This window comes from Vicugna pacos, unplaced genomic scaffold, assembly GCF_048564905.1.
Source record: "Vicugna pacos unplaced genomic scaffold, VicPac4 scaffold_19, whole genome shotgun sequence".
Taxonomy (NCBI): domain Eukaryota; kingdom Metazoa; phylum Chordata; class Mammalia; order Artiodactyla; family Camelidae; genus Vicugna; species Vicugna pacos.
In genome coordinates, this window is record NW_027328740.1 from 63,685,246 (window position 1) to 63,702,902 (window position 17,657).

At 39.7% G+C, this 17,657-nt stretch overlaps 1 protein-coding gene across 1 annotated transcript in view; it reads left to right on the forward strand.

Annotated features, from left to right (window-relative positions):
* Positions 1-17,657, forward strand: part of LOC140693133 (uncharacterized) — a 113,651-nt gene that overhangs the window by 80,596 nt on the left and 15,398 nt on the right. The window contains exon 2 of the transcript XR_012068830.1: positions 2,404-2,537. The gene's annotated coding sequence lies outside the window, so the exon portion shown is untranslated. Of the gene's footprint in view, positions 1-2,403 lie in introns of the transcript that reaches the window.

Consider the following 17,657-nt stretch of genomic DNA (forward strand, 5'->3'; position numbering starts at 1 on the left):
TGCGTAGAGTTTACATAGTATTATTTTACTTTATTTTTTTGCCTTTATACTGAGTACAAGTGTGCAAGGTACCGGGATCAGAATTGTATTATTGTCCCACCACTTGCTGCCACCATGGACGCTGCGGTCTTTCTTTGCCGTCTGTAAAATCTTGCACAAAATAGGATGTCAGTAACTCTGTCTTGAATGAATGATTATATGATTGTTGGATGATGCTTGAGAGTCCTTGTGATGATGTCTTTTTCCCAAAATTTCCCCTCTTCTTATCTATGCCCTTTATCTTCCTTTCCTCCAGCCTGGGTTTCAGCCTGCCTGTGGCATTGATTTTCCCTGCCTGAGGACTCTTCCTTTCACTAGTTCACGATAATGTTACATGTGGGCTGTGGAAATATTTAGATATCAAGAAAGAGCAAATACATTGCATGCTAGTATTTTTAGAATTTGGTATTCTTTTATCGAATGAAATTAAATAAACCTGACCCCCTGAGCCCTCCCCTGAGCTCTTTTTGCCTTCCTACAGATGATACTGCTCTGGTTGCTGCATGTGCCTTTCCCCAGCCTTCATTTTCGAGTTGAGTATGTCACCATCACTGGAGCCCTCTCTTTAAAATGAAGAGAATACTTGCTCCTTCTCCAAGGTTGGGGACTTGGATGAGATGAGGTAACAGATAAAGAATGGAGCCCAAACTCATTCTGACACGTGCTCTTTCCATTCTTTCTCCAGGGGAAAAGAGTACAGTTCAAAAATATAATGATTGTGAGCTAATGAGATAGACAAAACAACCGAACATTTATTACATATCCTTTCGTGCCAGAAACAAATGTATTATACACACAAAAAGGACATAATGTACGGTAGTACTGTGGATACAAATGTGGGTCCGAGTTCTAGTCCTGCTCTGAATTGACCAGTCCTGTGAGATGGAGAACTGGTAGGTCGGCTTAGCCTCTCACGGACTTGTTTTCTGTCCTGCAGAGACGGGGCCGGCTAGGCGTCCCCCCCACCCCCGTAGAGGTGCTGTGTGGGATAAATAACGCGCGTTGGCAGCCCGAGCACACCTGCTCGTTCCTCGTAAGTGCAGGATAGCATAGCTTTTGTGGTGACGTCTTTGTGACCGTCCTGTGTTGACTCTCTGCTCCAAAGGGATGCCTTGTGGTTTGGATATGGGATTCCCATTTCTGTGAATACCCAATGATTGTGTTATTGGGCTCTGCTGATTTTAATCTATTCATTATAAAGTACATATTGTAGATATATTTTTCAACCATGCATGATATTTTTCTTTTATTATTTATAATTCTACCCTCTCATCTCTTGGTGTGACTTTTCATGGAATCCAGGAAACAGTCCTAAGCTACCTGCCTCTTCACAATTCTCCGTGGTGGTTTCCTTCCCTGACTAGAAGAGGGTTTTGCATAGGAAATTTTCTTTGTTCCTCTTTCCTTTCTTCTTTCTGTTGACCTTTCCTTCAGTCCATTTACCTACCCACTGATTCTTCTGACTTGTTCCAAAACGCATTTCAGGCAGCTTACAGAAAAACAGATACCAAAATAAACAGGTGAAAAAATGTGGCCAAGTTCAGACAGTGAGGCTAGGAGGCGAGCCTGTGTGAGGGTTGCAGGCATGAGACACTCGCCTCTGCCCTGTGACTTATAAGATTGACAGCAGCAGTGTGCCTCAGGCTCCCAGAAGACACAGGGAAACAGGGTTTGTGGGAGATGCTCACTGGCTGTGAAATTAATAAGTGGCTGAGGAGAAGCCCAGCCTTTCCATCTACTAAGGCTTAGGAGAATATTTTGAGTGTGTTCCAATACCAGAGTATTGCATCTTTTCTTTTGTGAGAGTTCTATGTATAGTTGGTTACATTCTATACCTGGAAATTTCTCCAAAACTGCTTCCCACGTGAGTCCCATGGCTCAGGAATGGGGTGGTTCTGCTCATTGACGGGTGTTGGCCAGAAGCAGAAAATGACAGCCTCCAAGGAGCCTGGGATTTGTCAGTTATGTTTTGTCAGTGCTGTAGATTTCAGAAAATGCTTTCACCGTTTCTCTCCATCTGAGGAGGCAGCGTGCTCTCTTACCAGCATCAGGAGCTCAGGGCCACGGGATGATGGGGGATGCCTGCACTGCCGTCAAGACAGCTGAGCTAGTCACTGCAGGCGCGGTGGTTTTACATAGTGCATTTCATGTTCTTTAATGGGTTTCAACAGGTAGTTAATTAACTGAGTTAATTAACATTTAATAAATATGATGCTTTGTTGAAAAGACAGTTTAAAAACTGTTTCATTACTGAAATTTCAGTAGGGAAGATTCTTTATCTTATTTAAGCCTCTCTTTTAAAGTAACAAAGAAACAAGACAGGAAAAGCAGAGGATGATTTCTGTTCTTCCTCTCGGCTTGAAGGTGCCCTCACCTCCAGTGGCATCCATCCAGATACCAGCACTGACACTGGCCGTGCTCAGAACTGCCTCAGCCCTGAAGACACAACTGACAACTAGAAGGGGGCCACGCCCTGTTACAGCAGGTGCTCTCACTTTGTGGGTCCTTATGTAACTGCGTGGTGTTATTCAGGATCGCTCGTCCTACATTGTGTGACGCTGCTGTGGTGTCTCCTAGTTATTTGTTTCCGTAAGTACACGTGCATGTTTATCAATGTGTTTTACTAGACATCTAAAAATGCTTTTTTCAGATGAAAAATAATGTGTATTTAATATAAAAGTCTGAAAAAAGGGGCAAAAGTGTCTATCCTGGTCCCACTACTCAGAGATAATAATTAACAGTTTAACATCTATTTTCTGTTCTTTTCATCAATGTATAATACCTCTGTCATAAAAACCAGCGAGCACTCTATGCCTGATTACTATGTGGAGACCTCCGTTTTCCATTCGGCTTATTACACGTTTTTCTACAATATTCTATCTCCCCTGGCATGATTTTTAATGACAAGTATAGCATTCTGTCTTGTGGAGGCATCATCCATTTTACTTCGGACTTAAATAAACTTTTAAATTCCAAGTATACTTAACTGAAATTCTGAAAAGAGATCTGTTGTGGTACCGAAAGGCCCCTACATCCCTTCCCCTTTTTTCCTGAGAGTAAAAACTGCTGACAATGTGGAGTATATATTTCATGACCTTTATGCCAATGTCATATATATATACACATACATACAGACACGTATATGAGGAATCTATGTATATGTGTGTGTATATATACTTTATTGAAAAATAAAGCCATACTATATGTTTTCTGAAGCTCGGTTTATTCACTCAGGTGTATATCATAAACGTCCTCCCACTCCAGACTCACCCGGTCCTTTCAGATAGAGGGGTCTCCTGATGTACAGGTTTGGTCTCTTCTGCAAGGACAACTTTGGTGGGAGAGTGCTGTGGACAAGGCCTTGGGCCACGCCGAAACGCCGGCCCCTTAGTGCCCACAGCTCGCCTTTATTTGCCACATGATTTTCTTGATGGTGGACACTTAAGGTTTCTCCAATTTCCACTGTCAGAAAGTATGTTTGACTGGCATCATTCTCGTACAAACATTCCTGTGATATTGTATGAGTATTCGTTTAGTTAAGGATTCTGAAAATTTAGTCCCTGGATGTGACAATTACATACATCACAGGCTTCTTTCAAGTGACTCTAGAAATTCCTTCTCCAGTGGGGAATGAAAAGATGTAAAATAAGTTATGTAACCAATTCTCTATTGCTGGATATGATTTCACTTCAGCTTTTCTTCCCACCATTGTATACAGTGCTGTGTAAATGCTCTGATGAGTACATCTTTTGAACTGATTTTTTTCTAAACGAAACGATTCCTAAAAGTGGAGTTGTGTCTGTGTGTACACACTTTTTTCAGAGTTTACATATCCATTGACATGTCATCCTCCAAAAAGATCTCACACAGTTTTTTCTCCCACAGATGGACACTAGCTAGAATATGTTTGAAAAATGTTTGGCAATATGGTGAGCCAAAGTGCTTTTTCATTGATTTAGTTTGCATTTGATGACCAGTGAAGTATTGAGCATTTTTCACTCATTAGCCTTCTGACTTTTAAAAAGTGAATGATCCCTTTTGTCCTTTGCAAACATTTAAGTGAGGGAGCTTCTGGTTGCTTTGTGACAGCTCTTTGTATGTTATCAACATTAACCACTTGTCTTCATCAACATGTATCACAGAGCTTTTTCTTGTCATTTCTTGCCTTTCATTTTGTTCAGTAGGTTTATTTCTGTTGTGGCCCAAAATAATCTTAAGCTAGTAAATGTCTTCTTTTTGGTTTTATCCATGATAGTATTCTTAGAAATACTTTCTAATATTTACATCAATATCTGTAATTTTTCTAGTGGTCATTATGACTGGAATAGAATTTGCTTTTTCCAGGTGATTCTCTGATTGTCCCAAGACAATTATTGAATTCATACTTTGCTCTTTGATTTGAAATCCCACCTGTAAAAAATACTTATGCATACTACAGTCTCTTTTTGAGCTCATGGTTTATTTCTGTCAATCTTACTTTCTTACTCCAGTTTTATATCTCACATATTGTAAAAATTTATTTAATATCTGACAGTGTGATTTTTTTTGATTCTTTCTTCCATCCCTAATTTTCTTGGCTAGTATTATGACTTTATTATTCCTGAAGAATTCTAAAATACTTTTTTCAAGCTAAAAAAAAAGGATAAGGGTTATCATAGGATATTTTAGTAAGTTTTGAATTATCTTTAGGAGAACGTACATCTTTACAAAACTGCTTTCCTCCATAAAATATGTTGATGTCTCTAAATTCACACATCTTTCTTTACCCCGCAGTACAGTCCTGTACTTTCTCCATGTACAACATGGGCATTGTTTTTGGGTGTATTCCAGATTATTGTTGATGTTTTTGTTAATTTTGTAAGTGAGAATTTTTTGCTATTATATTTTGTAAATGTTAAAACTGACACATAGGAAGGCAGAATCGGTTTGTAAATACTCACTTTGTAACTTGTACTTTAAAATTGCAAATATTAAGTAATTGTTACAGAATCCTTTCTTTTCTGTTTTTAAAAATTTGTTTCCAAGATTCTCAAAATGGTCATAGCTAAGTAGTATAGGTGGGGAAACAGATGGAGCGAGGTAGTGGGGCTCATGTACAAACTGTGAGCAGTTTTATGGCTGTCTTTTCGCTGGAAAAGCCACGGAAGATCCCAGGTCAGACCAGGCGTGGTTTTGTATGCACTTGAAAGCCAGCTTTCCTGCATGTATGGTGAAGCCTGGTGGGCGAGGCTGGTAGATGATCAAGGTCGAATGGAGGTTATTGGCTGCAAAATGTGCTGTGTCTGAGAACTGGAGACCATCGCCATGGGAAATGCTTGGTGCTGGAAACAATGCAGGGGAGCTGGGGAGCCTGTGTGTTAAGGATTTTCGAGCCCTGGGAGTGGGAAGTTCAGATTCTGCATTCAGATCTGAGTATGAATTCATCCTCTTTAGTTTACTGGTCCTCTGACTTTTGTCAAGTTATATACCCTCTTTCAATTCCTGTTTTCTTGTCTCTCAAAATAGGAGAATTACCGCCTGCTGCTAAAGTGTTTGATCAGGGTAAATAATTTGTGTCTATAAGATGCCACGTACAGTCACAATCTAAGTGAGAAATGGGCTGTCGCCTCTTCTTCTGCAAGTTAGTGCTTGACAAGACATGGGGGAAGCCAGCCCCTAATTTTTGTGTGATGCAAGTAGGAACAAAATTAACGTCTTGCCTTTCCCTAGCAATATTCTTACTCCTTTGCTTCATTTACCTCTTTCCTTTTTTCCTTTCCCCGTTCCCCTCCTCCACCAAAAGAGAATGAGACTCTCAGAACACTAGATTCAAATTACTTTAAATGTTGGCTCATCCCCATGAAATAACAGTGACATTAAAAAAACCTGTACACATCCCAGACTTGATTGTATTTGATTTACACACACACACACACACACACACACACACACACAATCAGGCTACATCCCACTTGCAGAGGGAGAAGGACTACTTTTTCTGAGTTTTCATTCACTGAGCGTGAGGACAAAGTCTCTTACGCAGACATTCACCAGGCTCCGTGCATGGTGTTTTTAATTGGATTTCTGCTTTGTCGCCATAGATATAGTCTCCTAATAGAAGAGAGAAAGTGGAGACATAGAGATTCTGGTGAGATATTGGTGTCATCATATTTGAGTTGGAAAGGATTTAAGAGAGCATGGAGTCATAACTATTTATGGGTGAGTATCCACGATGGTGTAACTTTGACAAGAATTTGGGTCTTCTGCCATTGTGTCCACATAGTTGAAGAGGCAACTGGGCAGGGGATGGTAGGGATCCTTCTTGCTTGAGTTCCAGGGTCATGCTACTTTTTATTGCTCAGCTGCCTTTAGTTTATGTCCATGAGACCTCTCATGGGAAGGTCACTCTGTCCTGATAGAATGAGTTTCTTATCAACAAAAAGCTCTGGACACACTCATATTTCCCAGAGTTTTCTGCTGACCTGCTGACACTTTAAATAAATGAGAACTAAGAAACTACTGAATATAAAATCCTTATTGTTATCATTTGCCCTCGAGTTCCATAGGAATGAGGTGCTGTCTTAGGCTGTCTAAAGCTAGATCTGAACAAAGATAAGGTGATAGGCTGTGCTGCTGGACCTCTCCAGTCGAAGGGTTTTCCACCTTAGTTTTTAGAATCAGGCAGATGAGCTCAAATCTTGCCTTTACCAGTTATTATCTTTGTGACGTGGGGGAGAAACTGTTCTTTTTTGTGTCCAATTTTCTTTATCTGTAAATAAGTTCTGTATGTATTTTAAGGTTTCTCGTTTAGAATTGAATGAGCTAATTCCCTCATTTATACCTGAAATAGTGATCGTGTGGTTCTATGCTGGTGATTTGGTAGTTGATTACTAAGGGACTCGGCAGTGAGAATGGGGGTGGGGGACCCCTGGATAATAGAGCTTATATTCCAGAATATGCTTGTAAAAGACTGGATGTGCAGTGGATTTTTAGAAAATATCCACTCATTTCCTAGTCTGCATTGATTGTGTATATATCTTTATACTAATATATGAACAATTTTTATTGTAATTTAAACCTTATTAGTATTTAAATATGTAGCTATAAAAATATGTGAAATAAAATGATTTGTCTTTTATTTTCTTTTCAATAAGCAACAAAATAAAATAGAAAAAATTAGTTTTGAAGGAGTAGAAATAATTTTATTTCCGTGGAATCAATTCCGTATAATAGATTTTTTGGTCGTGTTGTTAAACAGCATGTAAAATTGATAGGGTGTGACATACTGGAAATGAGGAAACAATGGAGACATACTACCTCCAATGCAGTCATTTTGTTACCAAGTCCAAACTCGTTCTGCTTGCTGCATGACAGGCCAATAAATCGGGAGTTAAGATGTTGGAGTTAGGAATAGTGACTTTATTTGAAAAGCTGGCTGACCCAGAAAATGGCATACTGATATCCAGGAGAACTCTCTTCCCCAAGTCAGAATTCAGTCTCATTTTATAGTAAAAAGCGGCGGGGTTGTGGTCGGTTGTTGCAAACTTCTTGCTGTACCAATTGTTTGTCCTTGAAATCCTTTGATCTTGCAGCTGTCCATGTGGGTCAAATCATGGTGTCCCCGTATTACCTCTAAAAAAAAAATAGGTTATTCTCTATTTTGCAACTTTTCATCTCTACGTAAGTGTAGAAGAGCTAACATCCTTAAAGATCAGAGCCCGGAGAATAGGCTCCCCTGGATATTTCAGGCTAAAGGCAACTATCTTTTACAAAAGGTTCAGAGATAGCAAGTCTGAGCCTAGAAAACAGGGTACAGGTCTAAAGCCAAACGAACATATCTAACATGGAGTCAAATTTGTTCTTTTGTATTACAACTTCTTTTTCCACCTCATAAATAATTTTAGTAAGAAACATGAGCAATTTTTTTGTTTTTGTTACTTAATTACGGATATGTGGGCCAACTACAGTTTTATGAGCAGGGATTCTGTGCGTGCCTTGGGGTCACAGCAAACTCTTCTTGGGGGTGGCCTACCCTGCAACATGTCTGATGCCCGATGAGTGTTGGTGAGGGTCCCCCTAGCCAGGGGCTCTCTTCGGGTACCAGCATATGGGCATTGCCCTCTGGAGACCTCTTTTTCAGCTGCAGGAAATTTTTTCAGATACTGTGATGGAAAAATCACTCCAGCTGGGGATAATCAGGGAAAAAAGGAAGAGGAAAAGGGCTGGGAGTAGAGTAGATGAGAAAGACAGAAGATCAGGGAGCCTGGGGACCTGGGAGCGGGCCCTCGGGAGAGAGAGGAGCATAGGTGGGGAGGGGCCCGGCTCCGGAACCAGCTCCTGCACCTGTCCCTGCACCCAAACCACACAGGCATTAATTGGGCCCAAGACTCTCTCCCGGTCTGGATGTCACCCTGGGCAGAACCTTGAGAATCGAAGGTAAGGCGTGAGAGGCACTCATCTAGGGGGTCACTGAGGACTTTGGTCAAGTCCACAGTGCCTTTTCTAGTCATGTGCCTTCACCGGTTCTTTATCTCAGCATCTGAGAAGCAGGAACAAGGAACTCATGGAGAGATCTAGGAAGACATCTGACTGTGTTAAGAGACGACAGTCACAGCGACACGGGGAGTGAAGACACTTGCAGCAAACTAAAATAACTTCACAAATATTGCATCACAGCTGCAGGTGTGAGAGAGCCTAAGCCTGTCTCAGAGTGCAGGGGACAAGAGGAAAGGAATGGTAAAATTAACACTGACAATTGAAATTTTGTTTAATAGCCTGCTACTGTTAATTGTATCACTTGAATGTATGCAGGTGTATTTCAATGAGCATTTATATGTTCACACAACCACACCAGCCCCTGTTGCTCCCATCGGAGATGGGATTTCTCAAACACAGTGCCCCTCCTGCTTGGGTGGGCCAGGCTGCGGGTCCTCGCCTGGTGCCAGGCTGCTACAGGGCACTGACTCCCCGAGGCACGGCCTGGGAGACATGACAGGAACATCTCTGCTGTTGAATGGGGGCCTCCTTTTCCCCCTGCAGTGCAAGAATGCCGGTGAGTCAGTTAGAAGCATGCATCCAAGCCGTCCTACCATGTCATCACCATCTTGAAGTGGTGACAGAATCTTTTGAATTTCTCCAGAATGTGGTTTACAATCACCTTCGTCAAGTGAGTGTGTGTCCCCTTACAAGTAGAGGAATTACTGCCGTTTCCCTGGAAAATACTCACCACTATTCCTTCTGATTTTTCTGTGCTAGGATTCAGTATGGCATGCTAAAAATTCTTCAGTCAGATCTTGAAACCCTGATGAAGAGGATTATTTATTTCATGTCTTTATATGATAGAATTTTACTTTCAAAATTCAGAGTTTTCGGTTCTTGGAGGAATTTTTTCGGGGGTTGGAGAAACAACTTTTTTCTTACCATGTTTGTGACCTGTTTCTGTATGCCTCTCACCTGTCTTCCGTCACTTGTGAGGCTGTTCCATTTGTGACCCTGTCCGGGATGTTCATGTTATAAAACATAAAGTTTGTAAAAGTACATTCCCTTTACTTGGAAAATATTCCACAAATACTACCTAAATCTGGGTGTGGTTTTAAGAAGACAGAATCATTAGAACATGTCCTTGCAGGTTGCTAGTGCAAAATCCTCAAATCAATAGTCTAGCTCAACATCTAAAATCTTTCTAATCTACCTTGGATTTGTATGGATAAGTGAAGCAGTTTGCTAAGAACTCAAAACCAGGTTTAGAATACAGGCAGGTGTAGCTCAGCAGGTCCTCCCAAGCTGATGCTCTGCCAGAGGGTGGGTCCGAGGGAAGAGGGTGTGTCCTGCCCTCCCTGAGCTGACAGTTTCATAGCAAAGACCTTCACCAGGTAAAGAAATTGGAGTTTCTTCTAAGAAGAGTGGGTTTGGAAAGACACCAAAAAGCGCGGGAGTGACACAATCCCATTTGTGTCAAGTAGGGGAGAGTGGCTGTGGGGCCACTTGGGAGACTCGTGAGTCCAGGTGGGCAGTGTTGGTGGCTTCCACTACAGCGGTGGGATGGTCAGTGGGTAAAAGCGAACAGATTGAAGGCATGTTTAGATGGTAAAAAGGAAAGAATGAATGCTGTGTCTGAAGGTAGGATGGAGTAAGACCCAGGTTTCTGGGTGGATTAATGAGTTAAATGATGGTCCTGCTGTGCTCTGAGGAGGGAAAACTGCAGAGGGATTTCTGGGGGAAAACTGATGAGTTACGCTGTGGGTGAATTGAAAGGTTGTTAGATGTGTGCTCTGGGAGCTCTGGTAAGAGCCAGTAGTGAGTAGGGGGAGGGGAGAGAGACCTTCAAATCATTTTGTCTTGTGAACATACAAATAAGGATGAGTAATGACACACTTAACATTTCTATATTTTGGATTAAAACCCAGTAACATTTTGCTATATTGACTGCAGAGGTTCTTAATTATTTTTTAATAGAAATAAAATAAATAGAAACAAAATAGTGGATTTAATGAACATCTTAGAGTTGATGTGTGTCCTTATATTTATTTTGATACCTCATCTGTTTATAACCATAATCTACAAAAAGTTACCTTGCTTATCATAAGTGTTAAACAGAGGGAAGTGACACACACTGTTGGGGGTTGAAGCTGATCTTCTTGGGCAAATTATGTAGCCTCTCTGTGCCTTAGTTGCATCTTCTGTGACTGCCCCAGGCCCCCTCATCACAGCTGTTTTCCTAGACTAGATGTTGGGAGGGAGGCTGCTGAAGGGAGTAAGAATAGGTAACTGCTAGGGATACTGAAGAGAGAGACAAAAACAGATTAAAGCCGATAAACTGAGTACAAATACCCTCAAAAAAGAAAAAATCCTGCAGTGCTTTGAGCCACTTACCGTTAGGGAAACAAAATCACGTGGACGCAAATCTCTTGAGCATGTGAGTATTGTGGGTGGGAGGATGTCATTAGAAAAGTGTTGAGAAAAGGACTTTTGGTTTCCCTCGATGTTTCCAGTAAGGATGGGGAGCAGAAGCGAAAACCCCCGGTTCACAGTAGAAGGTGCTGTTTTTTGCAAAACTGACCAAAGTTTGGAGACCAGTCATCAGCGGTGCTGGCAAATGAAGAGGCTTCTGATTGGGTGGGGCACTTGCTGTGACTTCTAGGTGACCTGCTGGCTGGGGGCTGTGAGGCGGGCAGTAGGTTTGAACGGTGGCCCGGGCATAATCCCTGGGTCTGAGGCTGCTGGTCTGACTAGCAGACCTGGGCACCCGCAGTCCTAATGGGGCAGCTCGGGATGTGGCGTGGGACACCTGCCCTGCTGTGGGCGAGAAGAGGGCTTCCCTGAGGGGGTGTCCCTGCAGAGAGTGGAAACGTCCCCCTGCAGGGGAGGAAGAGACTCTGAGCAGGAGGCCGGATGCACAGGCAAGACCAGCCTGAGCACAGAGGTTTTGGGAAGCCGGAAGTCATACAGTGGCCCGAGCAGCCTTCTTCCTGCCAGACTGGAGGGAAAAGGTGCCGAAAAGTCAGGCTAGGATCAGACACTGTGGTGGGTTATGAGTGACAGGGAAGGACTGGTCAGGCAGGCAGGAGATAAATCTGTAGGCCTCCCAGCTGGGGCATCACGCCAGAGGGAGGAGCAGAGTTATAAACTTTGCCAATTATTAGCTGTGTGACTTTGAGCAATATCACCGTCACCCCACATCTCTCTATATATATCTTCATCTGTAAAGTGATAGAGTGACAAGCTCATGTCATCAGAGGCTTAGTTTAGCTATGATCCTTTTGTCTAGTCCCGTCAGTGCTGCCCTGCAAGGTTCTGCTGCGGCTGCTCTTACCCTGAGATGGGAGGGCGTAGAGGGACATTATAGCACCTGAGGGCAGGGGGGGTGCTTTAAAAATGGACATGTAACCGCCTGCATCTGCAGACCTGCAGTCAGCTTTGTTGACGGTCGTGGAGAGGACATTGGAGGCCTTAGCATCGTCTTAAGACTTGTTTTCCCTTGGGGACCGGATTTGACTTTGCAGATTAATGTTGAAGATTTGGGCTTTTGGCAAAGCTGTTTTCCGAAATGAGTATATACGTAACATATAGTATAAAATAAAATGCTTTTATTTAATGTGTGGGACTTTGCAGCTGTTGGAGCAATTCTGTTGGCCTGGTCTCCACGGAGGACACTAGGGGTCAGCAGAGCGTGCGGGAGGGCAGGCAGCCCCCCGTGCTGCTGCGGGGGGTTCTTCCCAGCAGGGCGCTCTGTTGAGTTGACTCTTCTCTGAGTTTGGTTGCCAGAGGAGCAGACAGCAAAGTAATGAGTTCTGGTGGGATTGTATACTGACAGGAAGAAAGAGGAAACCGTAGTTTTTCTGGACTAGAACACGCGTTTGGTTCTTGATTCAGTGCGTTCAATTACAGAATTGCTGAGTTGTGTCTATTCTGGCAGTTCATTGAAATAATCTTTCAGACTAAAATTTAATAGTTATGTTTTATTTGGCGGGAGGGCTCGAGCCTGGAAGGCAGCCCCTCAGATCACTCTGGGGGAATGCTCCAAGAGGTATGGGAGGAGCTAGGATAAATAGTAGCTTTACAACAAAGACCAGGTTCTTCGAACAATAAAAGATTGCTTGTTATCTAAAGAAAGCCAGATATCTCAAGTTCAAGTATTTAGTGCTTTTCTATGTATGGGATGAAGCAAACATATGGGTCATTGAATTCATTTCTTTGGCAAGCACCTAGCTGTCTAGGGACATTATCCTGTCCTTCCTTATTCTGAGTCCACTCAGAGGGCACCACTGTGAGTTGTTGAGAGGCTGGGCTGCAGGCGTGTCCTCGCTGCGGGTTGACAGCAGCCGCTGATGACTTGGTTTCAGCATTCTTTGTTTACTGACATTGTTGTAGTACTTTCATTCACATTGTAGTATTTTCATTCACAGTGCTCCCCCTTTTTCCTAAATTCGACCAATATTTTGAGAGACATTTCATGACGAATTTTGTCCCACGGTGCTAGGATGGCTCATTCCTACTACAGGTGAAGAATTTTCTGAGCTGCCATTCAAGGTGTTAGGTTTTTTATCAGGCCCTGTTGATACTAAAAGTTCTCTGGATCGCCTGTCTTACTAGTCTCTTCTGATCCAGGAAATGTTTACCCTTCGTTGCTAATTCCCATACCCAGAATCACACTATTACTGTTATTTTATGCAGGGTTATAAATTTTATCTATTTCTTCAAGATGTTTAGCCATCATCAATCTTGTAGGCCTAGTTACACATTGGGAAATGTAAGAGACAACAATTTTATAAAATAGACAGTATATAAGTAATACAGCTAGTAACGTTAATGAAGTCACGAGTAAGAATTTAATAGTCTAGAAGCTATATTTTTGGGTTAAAATTTTGCTTGTATTTCTGATTGAGTTTGAGTGCTCTTATGAGAAATTTCATATTTATGGTCAGGGTCAGAGCAGGTATTAATTGGCCAGATGAGGTCTCTCACCTTGTAAGATCAACATTTGCCTAAACATAACTATAATTTCTTTTAAAATAACGTTTCTGAGGGCTATCTAGTTGGAGCGCTGGAGTAAGGAAACCCACCAAGGTAACACAGAAGTACTATACATAGGTAATTTACCATAAACTTAACAATTGGAGTAGTTCATAAACAAACTTAGGAGAAATTGTCAAAGTAATTGTTATACAAACTTGGTCTGGTGTCTTGGGTCAGCTTTCTACCTCAGATCTCGTCTCCTACTGATCCTGGCCTGGTAGCTTTTTCTCCATTTGGGCATTGTTTTAAGGTGAGCAGTGCTCTATAGGCCAGTGCACTGCAGGGGCTGTTTCTGATAGGAAATGAATCTGAAAGTCCGTTTCCTTCAGCTTTGGTGTGTATGGTCTAGTTAAGAGTACCTGAAAAAGTGTCCTTCCGTTTAGGTTGGAGACAGTTCTTTAAGTCATGCCTGTTCCAGTGTGTATAATCCCCTGGCTGCAGGTCATGGGGCATTGGAACTTAACCCAAGGATAGATTACTGAGCTTCAGAAACAAACCTAGTGTATCCTTTTCATAATTCAATTAAACTGTACAGCAATGTGACATAACAGCAAGGAATGATTTGGGAAGTGTCTTAGTAAATATAGACCTCGATTAACAGAACTAGAATTTAATATTCACTAAAATAAAGTCTTTTTCTCTCTCTAAAGTTACACTCATTTTTCTCAAATACAGCTAAATCAAGATTAATTTCTTTACATGTAAAGTCTGATTATTTGATCATATAGGGTTTTTAAAATTGGCTGTGTTGGAAGTTTTAATACGGTGTCTCAGGGTAGAATGTTAATAAGATTTGCTAAGGCCAGGAAAGCCATGTCAAGTGCTTGTCATGGATTTCTGCCTTACAGATTTAGGTAAATTCTTTCCTCTTTAAAATCCTTAAAATAACTTGAGATTCCTATATCTGTTAGGAGATGATCTTCCTCATTTGTCTCATAGAGCCACTGGGGACCTAAGAGTTTTTAGTCTCTTGAGGGATCATATAGAGAGAAAAGATAACTGTTTCAAGTCTGCTTACATAGGTATAATTTATCAAATTTCTGTGATTCATAACTAGCCTAAGAGGAAGAGTTTCTTTATGAATGGGAAACAGGTTAAAACCAGTAGTATTTCAAACAAAATCAAAAACTGTAACCATATTCATCAGTTTACTCAGTCCCACAAAAGTAATCCTTTTAATCATAGTTTTCATTGCATATTAAAAATTTCTTACCCTGTTTAGTTCAGTGCTATAGTTTGAAATTTATTAGAAATCAGTAAATCTCCATGAAGAGCAAGCATTTTCAAAATCATGAGAAGAAAACAATTAGCTGTCTATATATGACAAAAGATTTAAAAGCATGGTTAAACACCGTTACACAATAATCTATAAAGAAACCTCGTCACTATACCCAGAAATATCACTTTTAACATTTCAGATATACCTGAATTTTAGGGAGTCCATATAATTTCTACAGTATTTATATTAATAATATTTTCTCATTCAATATAACCTTAGAAGATTTATGATTCATTTGACAATACCATGATATTTAACATGGCAAATGAAACTTACTAGTTCAAAATCTCTCCTTGGGATGTTTCAGGGGCCCTCTGTAGCATCCCAAACTTAACTGGAGATTAAAAGAACTTTAATTAGAAATTGATACTTGGGGATCTTTTTAAAGACTTCAGAACACTTGGTCAGATAAACATATAGATCACTGTAAAGTAGTACTTATTCATTAACAAGAAAATACGTCAAAGGTAAAGGCAGAACATACCAGCTAAGTGGTATAAGAAGTTTTACAATCTGTTATTGAAGGTGGATTAACATTTTAAGAAAAATTTTTCCTCTTAACAGAGAGAAAACCAAATCTATTCTTGTACCAGCTTACTTCTAAGATTCATTTACTTTGCCCAATTTGATTCTAAACTTAGCCAATTCTAACCACGTACAAAACTCTTTCCTCAGGTTTCCTCTTCCACAAGCCTTCCACAGATTTCTATACTCATATTAGTGTGTCCCTTATTTTCTCTTCCATTCAGAAATAACCAGCTTCAGGAGAAATTCACTATGTTTCATTAACAAAATATAATTCCATTGTTATGTCTTCCTTTACACATTTACATTACTTTGGTAGGAAACTGAGATCATTCCCTTACTAATAGAGACTATTTCAGGGTGGCACCAACCATTTATTAATATTTCTAAACACCTTTAGTTTCACTGTAAGAGGAAGTTAAATGTTAAGTAATTCATCTTTCAATTTTATTTTATCTGAAAATGGCATAGCTATTTAATAAAATCCTATCATTTAACTTAATTTAGCACAAATCTAGAATTTAAAGATACCAAACATTTACAGATTATCTTAAGCATACATTTTAATGATATATTTTAAAAATTTACCCAAAACTCTCATCTCATTTGCATTTAATTTCCTTAAAATTTTACCACACCCCATTACTGTTATTTTTTTTTGACAAATCTGCAACAGATATAACAGGATCTTATTTGACTTTCATTTAACCTAGGTACAGTAAAGTTATTATACTTAATATTGATGACTTTAAAGATGTCTATATTAATTAGAACATACTTAAACTAAACAATATTAAATATTACCTTAATATTGAATATTTTCCATTTCACGTGATGCTGAAAGTGAATTTGTTCAGTTTTTATTTTAAAAATACTTAATTTTTAAGCTCTTATTTTTTACATCAATTAAGCAGAGCTCTTTGACTTTGATTTTTCTTTTTTAGCAGTAGAAATATCTCACATCTATAATGTGTACACAGGCTTATAAACAGACAAAAGCAAGAGATCTCATAGCTTAACTATTAAACTTACTTATAAGATAGGTGTAATAATAGTTGGAGTAAGCTGAATTTGCTGGCTCAAATCACTAAGGCTTACTATTTATGAAATAGACAGTTAAGATTGCTTCACAAAGTCTGAAGGACCCGTCAGAGTTCTGAGTTCTCAAATGCCAAAAGTTTCTTGGCCTTAAGTTTTATTTTGTTGAGCTAATTAGGCTCAATCCTAGGTCACTGTTTGTTGTATTTATATTTCTGATCTGCAAGACAAAGACACACGCGTCCAGGTCCCCAGAGAACTGCTGTCACCCATACCCAATTTTATCTCCTTAATTGGCATTTTAGTATCAGTGAGAAGAGCAGTAAACGAAGAATTCCATGTTTTAAAACTTTAAGGTTTACTTTATCATGTCTTCCAAAGCTTGCATAAGGCATTTAGTAAGGTCTCTTTTCCTTGAGTTATAAGTTAAACCCAGGTTAAAACATTTATTATACTTTTTATTAGCCACTGAATATTAGATTTCAGTTTTATGTTATATTGAATGGCTCATGTAACTCTACTGGTTTCCTTTACTTTGTTCAATTAATATTTTCTGAGGGACAGGTATGTGCCCAGCCTTATAATACCAAGAAGGGGAGGCATATTTCCATTGAAATATATCTATCCCACAACATAATTAAGCAAAAGTTTTATATAAAGACCGTTTAAATATACCAATTTTACAAAATTTATCTCAATTTTATTAAATCTTGTACCTTTAATTTTTATATTTATTAGGTTTAATCAATAATTCTTATTTCTAGAAGGAGTGCCAGAAGCATTGTTTTTTTTGTGCATTGTATCTAATTTTATAGAACAGTCTCTAGGATGCCCAAGTTTCAGCCAAAGAGCTTAGGCCCTTCTCAATTTTTAATTTGATTAATTGGTCTGTTGTCCCAATCATTGATCAAGTATGTCAGTCTATATATACATATATTTTAAACTGTGGTAAATAAAACGGACTTGTTTAAACTTTAATGTTGGGGGCAATAGTTGATCTCTTTGTCCCTTTTTTTTTTAGCTTTAAATAGTGTAGTATCAAAACTTTGTATCTAAATCCAAAAATATGCAATTTATTTACCTCATTCAAAGTAACCATATAAAAATATTTATCCATTTGGGATAAGCCCTGTTCTTTTTTTTTTTCAAAATTTTTACGATCCTTTTTCCAGTTATACAAACTAATTAACATTAATTATTCTAAGTTTTTATTAGCATCTCTAGAACCATTTATCGGAAAGGAAAAACATAAATGTAGCTTTTCAAACCAGGTTTATTTTTT